The sequence below is a fragment of the Ailuropoda melanoleuca genome, chromosome 10 (genome assembly GCF_002007445.2).
Source record: "Ailuropoda melanoleuca isolate Jingjing chromosome 10, ASM200744v2, whole genome shotgun sequence".
Taxonomy (NCBI): Eukaryota; Metazoa; Chordata; class Mammalia; order Carnivora; family Ursidae; genus Ailuropoda; species Ailuropoda melanoleuca.
The window spans coordinates 28,117,895-28,133,404 of NC_048227.1; the positions used below are offsets into that span (position 1 = coordinate 28,117,895).

The window sequence follows — 15,510 nt, forward strand, 5'->3', positions numbered from 1 at the left end:
AGCAAATCTGGGAGGGTCTCAGGGGATGCTGTATAAAAGGGGGAGGGGAGGAAGCCAGGGAAGAGAAAGCAGATACAACTGTAGTGAACTGGAGTCCAATCCCATTTTGGAAATCTGGTAAATGCTGTTGAATGCCTGTCTCATAAATTTGTCTCCCCGTGGGCAAGGGAGCCCCTTACTATTTCTACACCAATTCCCGTCAGACATCGGGTGAGGCCTGCTTCTGGAAAACAGTAATGCCTTAGCACTTGCAACCCACCACGTTCTGGGAAGCGGAGTGTGCTCTGGCGGCCACAGAAACTCTTATTCAGACATGTAAGAGCTGGCGGTTGGAAATCAGGCCAGTAACTCACACCTCTGGCCACAGACGTGAGCATGTGATCCAAATCGGACAAATCACAATGCCTTCTTCTTCTCCTAGTGATTGGGCCAGAAGCAGACATGTGATCTAGGCTGGACCAATCAGAATGCTTCCCTGAGTTTTTCTATCTGGAACCTTTGGAGTCAAGGAGCCGGGAGGTCATGGATTCAAGTGAGTCTGAACCTACCATGTGGAGAGTTTCTTGACTGTGAAGGAATAAGGACGACAGGAGGAAAGCAGAGAAGATAGGGAAGCCCCTTCCTAATAAGCTAGTATGCTTTGGGGTTACTGTCCTTTGTAATGTGGAGTTTTGGACTACAGTAGTTGTGTGGATTCTCCCTGAGAAGTGAAGCTGACCAGAGGGGAGACTGCCTACATGGCTATAAGGAGAGCCGTGGGGATTGTGTAAAGATGGAAAAGGCACTGCTCCTGGGTATTCGACAGAGATTTAGTAGAAATTTCAAACAGCAAATGGCCTCAGTAGTACACATTCACAAGCTAATTTACTAATGTCTTCATGGCAAGTCTTGTTTTTTCACTCCTGGAAGTAGATCTCAAACATGAGCCTGTCTAGTTAAAGATCTGACCTCTCCCAAGCCCACTCTTTCTCCCAACTCCTTGCTCCCTCAATCCTAGATCCCACCCACTAGGCTCAAATTTTGTTACCAAGCCTGCAAGGGGAAAAGCTAAACACTTAATTAAAGAAAATAAAAAATCTGTAGAGATGTTCCTCATCACTTGGGACTTTTTTATTATTCAACAGAATATTTAATATGCTATTATGAAGTATTTGCTTCTGGATGATTTCTCCCAAGTCCTGAGCTACCTCAAGGGCAGTGAGTAGTTACTTAATGTAAGTGGGCTTGAGCAAGATGGCCCACCAAAGGAATCCCTCACAAAAGAAGAGATGGGTCTGCCCCAAAGTCACATTCCTGCTATCACATACAGAGCCACAGGAAGCAAATTTCCAACCGTTTTAGACAGCCATTTTGTGCTCGCTTCCAGGCATCAAATATTCACAAATATTGAAATCCAGTCTCAGGGCAGCAATCAAGAATTATTAAACAGACATTTGTGACTGGGTTTTTAAATGTTATTTTCATTTTACTGAACAAGAAGATGGAGCAGACCTGGCAACCCAGATTCTCTGTGAGTTTTGTACAAATATATCCAGCTAAGGAGGAGAAACCAAAGTGTAGATGGGAAGTCAGCCCAGCTTGGCATCCAAGCAAAATAGAACAATAGGGTGAGGGAAGAGCAAAGAGTGGGTAAGATCTGTCCTAGCCAATAGAGGCGAGAAGGAAAATGACAGGGATAGATAGTATGTAGGCATATGTGCATATGCATATGTATTTTTATGTATATATGTATACGCACATATGTATATATTAACTATCTGTATCATTTAATTTACATAGTCATGGCCATGGAAGGAATCCAGTCGGACCAACAATGTCTTGCTCTCAGCAGGATAGTTCCTCTTGTAGACACATTTCCACCCCAGAGATATCTTATCCACCTCACCTCTGTAGAAAGGTACTTTCTACGCAATACCACAAGAAAAACTTTCCCTGCCTCATTATAATTTTGCAACTCATTCTGACTCTTAGAAATAACTAACAAGGACTTGCTGTTCTAGAATGCTGTTTTCCATCAAGAGCCTCGGTTAACAAACAAGAAGTTGATGATGTCCCTGTGCTCTCCTTCCTAAGACAGAAGAGGGTCCTTACGTATTTAACACTGATTTTCAAAGAAAGGTGAGATAGAGCTACTCTAATTGGAAGCATCTGGCTGACTTACCCCCAGGTAACCAGTGTGTAAGTACCATTATATGTGGTATACCTTAGTCACTACACAGAAATAAGATAAATGCAATTCAGATAGGGTTAGCCAAGGTAAAAATGCTCAGTGGCAAACACTGGGAGGATGCTGTGGGCTTCTCAGTGTAGAAGAGACAAATAACTATCAGAAACTGGACCAATTTGGCTCATCTTGGAAGAAAAGCAATAATAGCCAGTCTTTCAAGGCGCATCACAGGAAGAACAGCTCAGAAAGGCACAAGATGGTCAAACAGTGTTGTTTTGTGGAGTGTACATTATGTGCCTGGCACTTAGCATGGAATATCTCAGGCACTATATCTCCTTTAATTCCTATATCAACCCTATGAGAGATCTACAGACAATATATCTTTTAAAATAAGGTCTTCATTGTAGAACAATTTTAGATTATAAAAATACTGCAAAGATGGCACCAAGAGGGATGCCTGGATGGCATAGACAGTTAAGCACTGGACTCTTGGTTTCAGCTCAGGCCGTGACCTCAGGATTATGAGATCAAGCCCCACATTGGGCTCCATGCTCAGCGCGAAGTCTGAGATTCTCTCTCTCTGCCCCTCCCTGCCACATTCACTCACTCTCCCCCACCCACAACTAAAATAAATAAATAAATATTAAAAAAAAAAGATGGTGCTGAGAGTTCCCATATATACCCCAGACCCAGTCTCCCCTATTACTAACAACTTGTGTCATACGGTATATTTGTTACAAATAATGAGCCACTTTGATAAACTGCTATTAACAGAAGTCCACACTTTATTCAGGTTTCCTCAGCTTTGACCTAATGTCCTTTTCCTGTTCCAGAATCTCATCCACATTAAATGTAGTCATCATGTTTCCTTAGGTATCTCCTGGTTATTAGTTTCTTAGACTTTTGTTGTTTTTGATGATGTTGACAGTTTTGAGGACTGCCGGCCAGGTATTATGTAGAATGGCCCTTGAGTGGAATCTGATGTTTTTCTCATGACTAGACTGAGGTTATGAGTTAAGGGGAGGAGAACTGTGAAGTGACATTCTCATACTGTGATGCCTAATCACTGCTGATGTTAACCTTCATCACCTGTCTGAGGCAGTGTCTGTCAAGCTTCTCCACTGTAAAGTTACTCTATTTTTTTTTTATCTCTTTCTATGCCATACTCTTTAACCCACTCTGCACAACCCATACTCTTAAGAGCGAGGAGTTATGTTCCACCTCTTTGAGCACAGAGTTTCTATGTAAATTATTTAGAATTCTTCTTCATAGGAGACTTTTCTCTTTTCTCCCCACTTAATTATTCAACCATTTATTTATTTATTTATTTATTTATTTATTTATTTATTTATTTTAAAAGATTTTATTTATTTATGTGACAGAGAGACAGCCAGCGAGAGAGGGAACACAGCAGGGGAGTGGGAGAGGAAGAAGCAGGCTCCCAGCGGAGGAGCCCAATGTGGGGCTCTATCCCGGAACACCGGGATCATGCCCTGAGCTGAAGGCAGACGCTTAACGACTGCGCTACCCAGGTGCCCCTCAACCATTTATTTATATCAGGGTGGAAACATAGACACATATTTTATTACTTTGGATTATAAACCAATACTATTTTATTTTGTTTTTTGCTCAAATTGTCCCAGGTTTGGCCATTGGAAACTCTTCCAGTTGCCTCCAATGGCCCCTTTGTTAGAGTTTCCTTGCTCTCTAGCAATACAAGATGCTCCAGGTTCATCGTGTACATTCCCTGTTCAGCGCTAGAATCCACTATCTCTCCAAGGACCTTGGTTCTTTTTATTGTAGAATGGTGTTAGCAACCAAGATCTGGGTGCTGGGTGTGCTCACTGCTTCTGGCCTCTCTCTACTGACAGAGTAAGAAAATCAATGTGTGTGGACTAACTCATATGTACAGATGTCTACAAATATTTATATATGCAACCATCTGTATCTACCTTAAGTTAAACATGAGTTCATCCTGCTATCTCTAACCCTAATCCATCATCACATGGATCATTCTAGGCTCCTCCTCTTGCTTATTTGTAAGCTCTCACTCCAACAATAAAAAACATGGCTCCCATTATCCACCATCCATTGACTCAGTTGTTAGGTCCAGTAACCATGTCTGGCAATATCAGAATTATTAACCCACATCCCCATGGGAAACAACTTTATCAACTAGAGCACAGTCTTAAGGACAATGGATTTTTCAAATTATTAATGTGGTTTTTTTCTTTTTGTCTTCCTACGTACATGATGGCCATGACATTCACATGTCTGGGTAAGGCTGGGGAATTAGGATTTATTACAGAAGGAACACAAAGAAAAATGATGATGATGATATTAATTAGTTAATGATGAAGATGGTGAAGATGCACTTACATACATAATACACAAAAAGGTGTTATTAGGTACCAGGCAGTATTCTGTTTATGAACTAATCCAATCATTCCAAGAATCTCCATGAGATACTATTATTAACCCTATTTTGCAGAGGAGGAAGTCAAGGCACAGACAGGCTTTGTAACTTGCCCAAAGCTACACCACTTGCATATAACAGAGCTATACTTTATTTTTTTAAAAGATTTTATTTATTTATTTGACAGAGAGAGACAGCCAGTGAGAAAGGGAACACAAGCAGGGGGAGTGGGAGAGGAAGTAGCAGTCTCCTAGCGGAGGAGCCCGATGTGGGGTTCAATCCCAGAACGCTGGGATCATGCCCTGAGCCGAAGGCAGACGCTTAAGGACTGCGCCACCCAGGCGCCCCAGAGCTATACTTTAGATCTAACCTTCTGACTCTAGAATCTGTGCTCTTGGTCACTTCCTTATTGGCTATAAAGGAGTTAAATTCAAATTTCTGACATTCAAAAAATTATTTTGCAGCCAGACAATAATATAATTTTAAGTCACATGACTGACTTTTAAAGTTTTTTTTAATTCCTTTCTCTCTCTTTCTTTTTTTTTTAGTTTTTAAAATTTAATTTTAAATTCCAGTATAGTTAACATACAGTGTTATATTAGTTTCAGGTGTACAATATAGTGATTCAACAATTCCCAATTCATTCATATCATTTAACATATCACCCAATGTTCTATCAGAAGTGCACTCCTTATTCCCCATCACCTATTTCACCCCCACCTCCCCTCTGATAACCATCTGTGAGTCCACTATAGGGAAGAGTCTGTTTCTTGATTTGTCTCTCTCTCTCTTTTTTCCTTTGGTCTTTCTTTTTAGCGGGAGGTGTTTCTTAAATTCCACATTTAAGTGAAATCATAAGGTATTTCTCTTTCTTTGACTGACTTAGTTCACTTAGCATTATACTCTCTAGCTCCAACCATGATGCAAATGGCAAGATTTCATTCTTTTTGATGGCTGAGTAATCTTCCATTGTGTATATATACCACATCTTTTTTATCCATTCATCTAACAATGGACACTTGGGCTGCTTCCATAACTTGGCTGTTGTAAATAATGCTGCTATAAACATCAGGGTGCATGAATCCCTTAAAATTAGTGTATCCCTTTTAAATACCCGATAATGTGATTACTGGATCACAAGTAGTTCTAATTTTTAACTTTTTGAGGACCCCCTATACCTTTCTCTCCATTCTTTAGCATATTGAGGACTGGACTTGGTAGGCAAGACCACAGAGTTTTTGTCAAGGGTGGACCAGGGAAGCAAAGAACAAGAAGTCTGCCTCCTCTGATTCTAGGGAAATGAAAAAATGACAAGGAAAGAGAGAGAGAGATGAAGGAGTGTCACTCGACTTCCTCGCTTTGGTTGGGGAGAATGATGGATGAGGGAAATGCTGAGGGCAGGGATCTCTTATCTCACTCCCATGTTTGGAACTCTGGGAGGAACTCAAAGTGAAGAAGCTCTGAGCTGTCAGGGGGTAGCTGAGCCAGTTAAGACATGAAGTGGTATGACCTGACTACCATACTGGCTAGTTAATCTTCCTCAGGGACCCTGGTATACTGGATGGCCTGAGAGCAGGGATCCTGCTGTTACAGAACCTCTCAGTGCGGGGCAGTGGGTTCCACACGGTGGCATGGAGTATTTCCTTCCACTTTATTCTACTCTCCTTTCTCTCCCAAGCAGACGGTTAGCATGGGCCAACTCAGACAAAAATCACAAACTTAGAAAGGCCAACTAGAAAACTACATTAACCATATTTAAAAAAAAATTCTCTATTGCAATCCTAATTTACATATAAGGAAATCAAAGCCCAGAAAGGTTGAGGTGCTTGCCCAAAGTCACACAGCATGTTAGTAACTGTCAGAATTTGATCCCAGGTTTGTCTGATGGCAAAACAGGAGCTTCCTCTACTAAGTTAAGCTGCCTCTAGCAAGGACAGGGAGAAACGGGAGGCTCAGCATTGAGTCTCCACTGTGGAGAGAGACTCTTCTGTCTTGAGCATCTCCCTTCTTATAAAATTCCCCACTCAGACCAGTAAACCACTGGCCAGATCTATGTCTTTTTGTTTCCTTTTTCATCCAGAGAATAGAACTTATTGTTATAACCCAGGGAACAAGCAGGCCTCCCCACCCTGACCCCCATCCTGAGAATCCCTTACTGCCTTGTGGAATGCACCTGTGCTCTCACCCCTCCATCTTGCTCACGCATCCATTCCTCCTCATATATTTGAGTGTTTGTAGTGTGCTAGGCATTCTGCTTCGTGGACAAGTCCTAGCTCTTGCTCACCTACTAATTAGAGGAACTCAAAAAATTCTCCCAAAATTTTTTTCAACACCCAAGAGGTTGCCTGGCCCGAGAGGCCATGTTGGTCCTGCCCAGCTTTCTCCTTCATCTGCACTCTCCCCAACATACTCTCTGTGCCTGACAGCATAGCTGTCAAACAGCAGAGCCACAAACAGCAGCATCCACCATGCGATAATGAAGTAACAATGGCATTTTGACTCAGTCAGTTCCGGATTCAGATTCTGGCTCTTCTCTTTGCCAAGAGCATCTTGGGGTGTGTGCTAACACCTGCCTGAGCCTCGGTCGTCAGCTCTAAAATGGAGACATAATAGCTTCCTCTTGGGGAAGGGGGTGCTATGAGATTTGGAGACCGCATGTACACAGCGCTCAGCATCCCACACGAAACATGGTAACCATCTGAGACATTATAGCCAAAGCTTTATTCCCTCCAGTCGTCCAGGAAACAAAGATGACACAATGGGGTGGCCATGAAAAGAGAGCGGTAGGTTTCCAGAAGGCGCTCTCTGGACTCGGGATTCTTGGACATATTCCAGATCATTCAGTTGTCTCAGAACAGGGCAAATGAGAGAGAATAGGGAGGAGATGTTCCTGCAGGGGCCAGTTGCACTAGTAATTCTCATAACAACAACAAAAAGAATACATGTTCAGAAATCATAGCAGAGCTCTGGCTTTTAGCTCTGTGTTCCTTTCTATCCTTTCCAAACCTTTGTGCCCAATATCCTTTTAAAGAGAAAACCTGAAAATTATAGTTTGAAACACCATGTAGATTTTTCTCTGGCCACAAGCAAGCAAAAAAAAAAAAAAAAATCAAATCCAACTCAAAATTACCCTGAATTTGTCAAAAGAGAACATAGCAGGCTAGGCTCTCACCAGAAAAGGTTTATGTAGAAAGAGAACTAAATTCATCTTATTGAATCTTGGTGGCAGAGGCACCAGCAGGGATTTGCAACGGAGGAAAAAATGCACATATATCATTGTAAAACCTTTGGTAAATGAGGCATTTGTGTTACCCATGGGTTTATATCTCTAAGCATGCAAAACATTTTTTTTTGACCATTTAGGATGGGAATGTTCTAAAACTGGAGCCGTTAAATATTTATTTAATGTTCACTTCTGGCCAGTTTTTATGCAGACTCTGGGGGCGGGGGCAGAGATTGATTTCAAAATCTCGGGTTGTGCCCCAAGGAGATGATAGTCTAGGACCGGAGTCTGACTAAGAGCCATGCGGGGGATGTGCAGAACCCTTACGACCAGCGTAGTTAGTGCCATGATACAGCTAAACACAGAGTCCTGTGATGGCACAAGCGACACTATAACTCGCCCAGTTTTAGAAGGTAAGAGACCTTCTTTGTCTACACTCTAAGAAAGAGAGATTAGCAAAGACAGTAACAGAGGGCCATTTTAATTGGAAGTAGAATCATGAGCACGTTCAAGAAATGAGCATTTACTGGTATCACTTCTGAAATGGGACATCTCCAAAGTGGGTTAACTCACCACCGGTGAGCATCACCATTATAAATACCAAAGGTTGTCTTACACGCACAGCGGCCACCTCCCCCAGAGTCAAGTTCAGGAGCTCATCTCGCAGTGTATGGATGCCCTCTCCCTTGATAGCCCAGTGTGGCCTGGTTGCTTCTTTCCTGCTCCTGTCCTCTTCTCCTCCCCTTGCACGTTCTTCCCCCCAATTCCATCTATTTGGCACTCTTCTTTCCCCTCCATCACGGTGAGTCCTTCATTAGCTTCCTGGTGAGCAGCAGCCTGTCCTCTTGGCCTTCATTATTTCTAGTCCAAATATGTTGTGAGATTAGGAACTAGATACCCAAGCTTGGTAGAATAAGTTGGAAAGTAACAGTAAGCCGTAGGTAAAAATACTATTTTCTTCTGCAAAATGCTCTCCTTTTCCCCCTACATCTTTCCCAAGCTGACTCTGAAGCACCTTTCCAGGTCAGCTTATGCGTCATACCCTCCAGGGGACCCTCCTCGGGCCATCCTATCCTAAATACTTCTGCGCCTCTCTGTATTCATCTGCTAGGGCTGCCATAACCACAGAGGGGGGCTTTTAACAACAGAAATGTATCATCTTGCAGTTCTGGGGGCTGGAAGGCTAACATCAGGGTGTTTGTAGGGTCTGTTCCTTCTGAGGTGGTAAGGGAGAATGTGTCCCATGGCTGTCCCCTAGCCTCTGGTGGTTTGCTGGCCACCTTTGGCATTTCTGAACTGATGGAAGGATCACCCCAATATCTGCCTCCATCCTCACATGGTGTTCTCTTGACGTGTATGTCTGTGTCCAAATTCCCCTTTTTTATAAGGACATTGGTTGTATTGGTTTGGGGCCCACCCCACTCTAGTATGACCTCCACTTAACTAATTTACATCTCAACAACCCTATCCCCAATAAGGTCACATTCTGAGGGACTGAGCATTAGGACTTCAACGTATCAATTTGAGAGGGATATGATTCAGTTTGTAACACTCCCAAAAGTTGTAAAAACACTTTGCTTTTTTAGCCACAGAAATACTTCTACTTATTTCCAATGCCTGTTTTCCCATACCACGGAGGTCAGAGAATATGTTCGGTCTCCTCCACCCCTCCATTCCCAGTTCCCAGAGCTTCCTTCATGGAACTGAATTCTAACTAACACAGGAAAGGATGAGGAAAAACAAAACAAAACAAAAAAGACCATTTTTTCAGGCATCTGCTATGTGACAGGCAGTATGCAAGGAGCTTTACCTAAAAGTCAGCTTTTTCACTAAGAAAAATGCATTAAATGGGTTGGCTTAGCAACAGCCATTTTTTGTTGCTCTGAAACTTGGTTTTTTTCTTTTTGGACTGACTGTGCCCTGGCTAAGTATTTTGTTTATGGACGATTTGATGCCTGGGACAGCCAACGACAACAACAGAAAAGCAGAGCAGTAAAATAAATGAGGGAACTGGGCTCAGCTTAACCAAACACCAGGGATGCTATGCTGTTCAGGTAGGTGGTAACACAACGCGGATGCCCCAGGTGTGGGGGCTGCAATATATCCTATACCGAGTCTCGAGTACAAATGTTTCTACACAGGGGTCAGAGGACTCTCAGACAGCAGGCGACTTGTTGCTTAAGGACATTTTCAGTGTGCGCCAAAAAGACCTTCAGCGCCTGCTTTGGTCGAAGCGTCAAGGAGTCCATCCATGAAGGAGAGTGCTCGCTGATTTCCTATCACCCAGACATTTGTCTTGCAAAGAGCCCCCTCGAATTGGGGTGCAAATTTCTCCCACTTAGCTTCAAGAGTCCATTTTGAAGGGCTTGTCACATAGAGGATGGCTGAAGTTCACAGTGATAGACACGAGCATTTCTCTCCCCATTTTCCATATCTTCCAACGTTCCCTAAATAGCTTCCCCTGTGATTCAGGATGTCAATCCCTCCTCTTGAGGGGATTTGAGAGCCAAGTGAGGCTATGGAGAGAGAATAGGTCATTCAGAGACAGGAGACACGGGTTTAAATCCTGCTCCAACAACGTAAAAGCTATGAGGTCTTAAGAAAATTGACGGAGCTCTGGTGCCTCTGGTTCACCGCATATGAAATGGGGGAGATGGGAAACTACATGTTAACTGAAGGCAGTGCACATGCCAACAAAAGGACTGGAAGCAGGCCCTTGAAGAGATGTTTGCTCACTGACCTACACTGCAGCACTATTCACAATAGTCGAGAGGTGGAAGCAACCCAAGTGTCCATCGATGGATGAAGGGATTTTAAAAAATGTGGTAGAGGGATGCCTGGGTGGCTCAGTCGGTGAAGAATCTACCTTTGGCTCAGGTCATGATCCCAGGATCTTGGAATCGAGCCCTGAGTCAGGCTCCCTGCTCAGCGGGGGCCTGCTTCTCCCTCTGTCCACCAACCCCCTCCCACTCACGTGCACATGCTCTCTCTCTCACTCTCTCTTTCAAATAAATTAAATCTTTAAAAAAGAAAAGAAAAGAACATGTGTATATGCATACAATGGAATGTTATTCAGCTTTAAAAAAGAAGGGAATTCTGACACCTGCTACGACATGGATGAACCTTGAGGACATCACACTAAGTGAAATAAGCCAGTTATAAAAAGACTTATACTGTATGATTCCCCTTACAAGAGGTACCTAGAGTAGTCAGACTCATAGAGACAGAAAGTAGCATGGTGGTTGCCAGGGGCTGGGGTGGGGGTGGGAGGACAGGAATGGTGTTTAACGGGTAGAGAGTTTCAATTTTGCGAGATGAAGAAGTTCTGGAAATCAGTCGCACAACAATGTGAATATACTTAACGTGACTGAATTGTACACTTAGAAAGGGTTAAGATAGTAAATTTTATGTTATGCATTCTTTACCAAAATTTGGGAAATAAATGCACATGCCAAACGCTTTATCCACACATCCTTCATTATACCCGAGGCCATTCCGCAAGGTAAGCATTGTTGTGCACAATTTGCAGATGAGAAAAATGAGGCAAGAAGAGGCTCTGAGCCATGTATTCAAGGTCACAAGCAGCAGAAACAAAGTCAGCTTCATCCGAAACCAATGCTTCTTTCTCCATACTAACTGATGAACTACAACAGAGTCCAGAATAGGATAAAACGAGATACATCTGGAAAGCACTGACCTTAATATTTGGTACACGTAAAAATCTGTAATGTTAAATCTTTCTCCCCCTAATATTTCCACATTTTAAAGACATTCAAGCCCCAATAAAAACAACCTAACCATTCTGATCCTCTGAGAATGCTCCAAGTGGTGATTGTTGATTAAACCAAATCCTTTCTAATTGCAGGTTGAGCAAATTCATTCACTGAATAACCCACTTATCAAATAATTACCATGTGCCAATGCTAGGCCAGGCATCTTTCTGGGTACGGGGGAAAGAGAAATGGATAAGACCCACAGCTGCCTTTGAAAAGATCACAGTCCAATGAGGGGGTGGGGGGAACAGACAGGTGAACGACTTCCCTGTAACACACGTGATATTACAAGTACCTACCATGATCTGAGACAATCTGTTTCAAGATAAAAATTACCTTATAGTAATCCCTCCTATACCAAATTCCTAAAAAGGATTCTTAAAAAAATTACCTTAAAATTGCAAAAGGAAACCGCAATGAGATACCGCTACCTATCTGGAAGAACAGCGAAAACAAAAGCAAAATTGAAAGTCTGACAAGGCTAAATCCTGGGGAGGTTGTGAAGCACCCAAAACTCTCATGCCTTGCTCCTAGGAATGCAAAATGTTACAGCCCCTTTGGAAAAGGATGTGTAGCACTTTCTTTTAAAAGTTAAATGTATACTGAGAATCAGACTCTACAATCCCACTCCTAGGTACTTAATCCAGAGAAATGAAAACTTAGGGGCACACAAAAACCTGTGTGATGTTTAAAGTGGATACATTCATAATCGCCCCAAACTGAGAACACACCAAACGTCCTTCAGTTGGTAAACTGATAAACAAGCTACATCCATGCAATGGAAGACCACTGAGAAGGACAGAGGAAGAGACTTTCACTATGCACATTTTGTTAAGTGAAAGAAGGCAGACTCAAAATGCCAGATACTATATGGTTCTATGTATATGACATTTTAGAAAAGGCAAAACTATAGGGACAGAAAACAGGTCTGAGGTTGTGAGATGAAGAGTTGGCTCCAAAGGGACAGCCCAAGGAATCTGGAGGTGAGGTAGGAGGATGGAACCATCATGGGTCTTGACTGTGGTACTGATGACATGACTCCACGCATTTGTCAAAATTCACACAACTGTTAGCCAAAAAGAATCAATTTTGCTGTATATAAACTCTAAAGTAAATTTAAATAATTTTTTAAAAATATGTAAAGACATTACCCTGCCTAGCAACAAAAAAGTTCTGCTGGCAGAGCAGAAACTGTGAGGAATCTCTGAAATGTGGGGCCAAAATGGGAGTAGATTAAAAGAGGAATCCATAGGGCAGGATCCAAACTGGAGAGCAGAGCTGCAGGAGATGGGTTCAAATATTCCAGAGGTAATGGAAACAGGAGGGACTGAGGACACTGACAAGTTATTAGTTTTGTGCTGCAATGGAAGTTGCTAGGGAAGTAGAACCCAAGCCATCCTGCCTCTCCCCAGACCCTCTGGCTTCTCAGGTTAGCAAGGCAACCGCCATGATTGAGAAATCGTAGGTCGGACAGATGGAGCAATACCCAAAGTGGATGGGGGTGGTCAGGAAGAATCACTGCCATCCAGAAGACCACCTGCCTAAGCAACCCATTGAGTGATACATCCCCCTCTTCCCTCTCCCCCTCTGCATAGAGCGTGGATGTGGCTAAGGAACTGCAAGTAACCACAGTCCCTGTCTATCCCTCCCCCAGGAAGACAGTGCTAACAAACCCAGTAGACAATCTAACAAGGAATCTCGACCACAAAGACGAGTATCCAATCCAGACTCACCAAACCCATGGAAATACCAACACTATGAAATAGAAAAGATAATCACAAAAAGTAGAAGAATGTAAATCCAAGGATATAGAACCAACAGAACCATTAGGTCAGGACTTAAAATAAGTGTAATTAATATTCTCAAAGAGATGAAGGATATTGCATACATGAAATAAAAACAGGTACTTATGCAAAGAGAATCAAATAGAGTTCTTCCAAAAAGAAAAGCATAGCTGTTGAAACCAAGATGAGGAACTCTACAGAGACTTAATTCTATCTAGAAGATTGAGGGTAGTCTTTTTTAAATCTGCCAGCCTCCATTGGGAGATCATTCCTGTCAGAAGAAACAGTAAGAACAAAGGTAAAGAATGATGGAAAAGCACTGTATAGTTTTTAAGGAACCATAATAAATTCAGAGCAGCTGAAGCAGAAAATACATGGGGAAGAGTTCTTTCTTTTTACTCTGCCTTCCCTTATGGCACTAGCCACGAATTGTGTTGCAATGAAAGTGTTCACAACCACGAGCCATGAATTACACTGTGGTGAAAGTGTTCAATTCTGAGTACACACACATAATGTGGGCACTTTCAGCTAACGTGCTTCATTTTACTCTTCACTTCCTATCATCTGTGGTGGGTTATGTTTTCCAAAGATGGTCACCTCAATATCTCCCCAGTCCATTTGCTCTTTTTATAGAGAACAACATTGACACTTCTCCCATCTAGTGGGGTATCTGTGTTGTATTCCCTATTGCTGAACCCTCACAGATCTTTGTGATTGCCCCTGCCAATAGAGTCGGGCAGAAGTGATGCACTGTGAATTCCATGGCTGGATCACAGAATGTCAGGCAATTCTGCTTGCTTTCTTGGGACGCCAGCTCTTGGAACTGAGCTGCCATGCTATGAAGGAGGCCAGGCTACCTACAGAGGCCGTGTATAGATGTTCCAGCTGACAGTTCCAGCCAAGGTTCTAGCTGGCAGCCGGAATCCATTGCCAGATGTGAGAGTAAAGGAAGTTCAAGATGACATCTGCTTTAGCCACCATCTGAATGCAACGACGTAACAGACCCAGAATGAATACCAACCAGCTGTGCAGAGTCAACCTCTAGAACTATGGGCAACAATAAAATGATTGTTTTTGTTTCAAGCTGCTGAGTTGTGGGGTGATTCAGTACACAGCAACACATTAAAAACATCTTAGTTTGTAGATGTGAAAATACAAAATTTGCATTTCTTTAAAATGACATCCATTTCTAACTTCATGGGAAATAAGATGAAATCTAATCTTCAGTCCCCAACATTTGCTACAGCTTGGGCCATGAGAAGAAAAGCAGGATTCTCACACCTTGACTCAGTGTTATAAATCCACCCTGTTACTATCACCAGTAGTGGATAGGCTGAGACTTAGGGAGAAACAAGGTAACAAAGCAAGGGATGTAGACACAGAACCAACAAGGAATGGAGGGATCTTCTTTCAGCTAAATATTTCTAAACCAATGGGAAAGAGGGTTTTGTATAGGGAGCTCTCGATGTGGACTTCTGACTGTCTGATCTTGGGTAGTTGACTTAACCTCCCTGACCCTCCCTTTCCTCAACTGTAAAATGAGAAAAATAGTTATTTCATAGGGAGTGCCCATCCTCAAAAATATCTGGTGAAAATGGGGCACCTGGGTGGCTCACTTGGTTAAGTGTCAGTCTCTTGGGACGCCTGGGTGACTCAGTCAGTTAAGTGTCTGCCTTCAGCTCAGGTCATGATCCCAGGGTCCTGGGATTGAGTCCTGCATCGGGCTCCTTGCTCAGTGGGGAACCTGCTTCTCCCTCTGCCTGTCACTACCCCTGCTTGTGCTCACTCACTCTCTCTTTCTCTGTCAAATAAACAAATAAATCTTAAAAAAAAAAGTGTCCAACTGATTTTGACGCAGGTCATGATCTCAGGGTTGTGGGATTAAGCCCACATTGGGAATCCAAGCTCAGCAGGGAGTCAGCTTGAGATTCTCTCTCTCTCATCCCTCTGGCCTTCCCCCACTCTCTCTCTCTCTAAAATAAATAAATAAATCCTTAAAAAGATACAGCTGGTTTAAAGTGAACCCACAAGAGTAAACAAATTAGAGATACTAGAGCCAACTCAGGTGGAAAACCTTTTACCTTAGGATGGATGAGAACTCAGGATGTCTCAGACCGAATCAATTTTGACATGTCCTCTCTGAGCTT

The 15,510-nt window shown here is 42.7% G+C and overlaps 1 protein-coding gene and 1 long non-coding RNA gene across 4 annotated transcripts in view; one reads left to right on the forward strand and one right to left on the reverse strand.

Annotated features, from left to right (window-relative positions):
* SHISA9 (shisa family member 9) overlaps positions 1–15,510 on the reverse strand; it is a 281,281-nt gene that overhangs the window by 30,268 nt on the left and 235,503 nt on the right. The window lies entirely within an intron of this gene.
* On the forward strand, positions 490–11,582 carry LOC109489437. Of its 2 annotated transcripts, none has more exons than XR_002142432.1 (3): positions 490–532; positions 2,001–2,178; positions 11,336–11,582. It is a non-coding gene; the product is annotated as an uncharacterized LOC109489437 (long non-coding RNA). The 2 variants fall into 2 exon arrangements; XR_002142433.1 differs by having other exon boundaries at positions 2,001–2,118.